Below are 3,192 nucleotides of genomic sequence, written 5' to 3'. Positions count from 1 at the left end.
GTAATTTTGAATCGTGGTGATGGTTATGATCCGAAAACTGGAAAGTTCACTGCTCCAAAGTCTGGTCTTTATCAGTTTTCTTTCACAATTATGTCGTACAATGGAGGTAGTTTGCATATAAATGTGATCAAAAATGGGAAAACAATAATGTCTATGTATGGTTCAAAAATCCACGGTGCAACTGAGACTGCAAATCCAGTTTTGGAGCTAAAAGAAGGCGATACCGTGTATTTGATGCATGTAGACTCTTTCACGCAGCAAATGCAAGGTCACAATTCTTCTTACATGTCTGGATATTACATAGGTGAATAATAATTATTGAATAATTCAGAATAAATATGTAACTTTTGTCTTTTATCCATTATTTTTCGACGTATCATGTAGTTCAAATATCTATATATATTTGTTAAAACTTTCATTAAATTGATGAATAGTGTGTCTCTTTTTATGATGTGTATTATGATCTGTAGTTTTGTAGCCCAGTCTATGAGTTGCAGAGGTACTAACAAGTACCAGGCGGACGACATCAAATATTAAACTGCTTCTGTCCTCAATGCTAACGTATTGTGGACCTGTTTCTTTATTGTTACGAGTTACAATGTATTACCAAAGTCAGCGAAAAACCACCGAAACAACATCTGATACACAAATGTGATAATATTTTTCCATATTCTTGATGACATACTAAAAGTAGTAGTGGCTCTCAATAATGACACCTTCAGTATAAAATTGAGAATGGAAATGGGGAATGTGCCAAAGAGACAACAACCCAACCATAGAGCAGACAACAGCAGAAGGTCACCAACAGGTCTTCAATGTAACGAGAAATTCCCGCACCCGGAGGCGTGCTTCATCTGGCCCTAAACAAGTTTATACTAGTTCAGTGATAATGAACGCCATACTAAACTCCAAATTGTACACAAGAAACTAAAAGTTTAAATAATACAAGACTAACAAAGGCAAGAGGCTCCTGACTTGGGACAGGCGCAAAAATGCGGTGGGGTTAAACATGTTTGTGAGATATCAACCCTCCCCCCGTACCTCTAGCCAATGCAGAAAAGTAAACGCATAACAATACGCAAATTAAAATTCAGTTCAAGAGAAGTCCGAGTCTGATGTCAAAAGAAGTAACCAAAGAAAATACACAAAGTGACAATAATACATAAATAACATCAGACTACAAGCAGTTAACTGACATGCCAGCTCCAGACTTCAATTAAACTAATTGAAAAAATTAGTCTACGGGGAGGATTGTGCCTGTTATTCATATGATGAAGACATATTTTTTCAATTAGTATCATACCATCATATCATATATGAGAAGAACATAAACCGTGTCATGCCAACAACTGGTTTTTAAATAAATGTGTTTAGTTCCGATGCAAAGACCCTATAAGTAAATCAATATTAACGCCAAAATATGCAATCTTTAATGAACTGACAACAGTATCGTAACTATATTATCCCTTCTTAATAAGTCTAGTATGTACACTAAATAGATTTATAACTCTGCACCGAATTTAAATAAAGGTAATAGTATCAATTAAAACTGCCCTTTCAATGATATGAATATCTATATCCTTAATGGAAAGCTTGCTACCAAAATTTGCGATATCAGTGATGATTTTTCATTTCCTGTTGTTAATTAACCATTTTTAGACGGTGACGTTTCCTTGTCGCCATCTTATCGTTTTTATATATCTCTACTATTTGCTCGTGTTTGTAGCAACGTATTTGATTTACCTTAAACGAATTTATTCTCTGTTCTTATCAAAAAATATTCCCCAAGGTTTTCGATGTTATTAATTTGTCAAAACATTTGAAAAATGTTATCATAGGTACAAGGATATCATTCGTAGTATATATCAACATGCAGACATTTTATGTTTTCGGGTATTTCGATTCCAATCGTTTAAGTTACTATTATATGGAAAGCACAAAAAAATGTCGCCATTCACCTTAAAAGCTTACCAAATCTGTAAACAGACTTATACAACAGGAATATAGTTACGGTGTTGTTGTCAGGTCATTAAAGGTGCATTGGCATTCTTTGAAATAACAATTGATTTACATGGTCTTTGCATCGGAAATAAAACATTTATTCTAAAAACAGTTTTTACGGGTTTTGTTCTTCTCGTATATTTTATCATGATACGATTGTCAGGGGGGATTCAGATATCAAAAAACATGTTTAACCCCTTGCTAGTCGTCTTTGTTAAGTTTCATATATTTTCATCGTATACAGATTTACTATACAGAGCGTTGTAAGGGACGACATCGAAAGTTCAATGTAGGATAAAAAACTGAATTCAGATAGTTTTTTAACTGACCCCCTAGCCCCTCTTAACTTAATTTGGGAAAAATTGATTGACCCATATGGATATATATGTAAAATGGATGTAGGATAAACAAAACTTGCAGCAAGTTTAACCCCCACTCCCAAACTATTTGAATTAAGTTTTTTATCCTTCATTGATCTTTTGATGTCGTCCCAAAATAACTAAAAATTTAAATCTGAAACAAAGGATCAACTGGCAGAAACGATATTGCATATTATCTTGTAGATGTAACAGAATTTAATTACGAAAAATAATGTTATCTCAAACAAAAAAAGTAAAGAAATATTAAAAATAAAGAATAGTGCTAATATCAAAGAGAATGAGATCAATGCAAAGAGACATGCCTACGATCATATCTTAATGAATTTCCCATTTTGTCACTGTCGTTGTGACAAATGAAGGTACTTTCATACCTGGAAAAAATTAAGTTATTGGAAATAGCCCGGCTTCCCAACTGACCTATCGATGCAGTCGAGTTATAGTTATGCCATTAAACAATGGTAGTTTATAATACAGCAGTCGATAAAAAAATTTTAGTGATGGTCGATAGACCAAAAATAATTTAAAATTCTTTTTTTAAGTGATGGTCGATAGACCAAAAATAGTTTAGAATTCTACAAAGTTATAAGAACCATGATTGAACAGCTGAGTGAGTGAATCAAAAAAGGTGTGGAAAATATACCAAAGCTGAAAATTGTTTTTTAATTGCTTGTATAAGGCACAAAATCAGTTTGTAGTTTTATTTTCAAAGTCCGCATTTGATATTTGCATTGTGTACTATATTGTTGAATATATACAATATTGTTCTCTTAAGAGTTTACCTCGATAATTTTCTTCTGTAAACTTTTAGGTT

Source organism: Mytilus trossulus, chromosome 10, assembly GCF_036588685.1.
Source record: "Mytilus trossulus isolate FHL-02 chromosome 10, PNRI_Mtr1.1.1.hap1, whole genome shotgun sequence".
NCBI classification, from domain to species: Eukaryota; Metazoa; Mollusca; class Bivalvia; order Mytilida; family Mytilidae; genus Mytilus; species Mytilus trossulus.
This window is presented reverse-complemented; position numbering follows the sequence as displayed.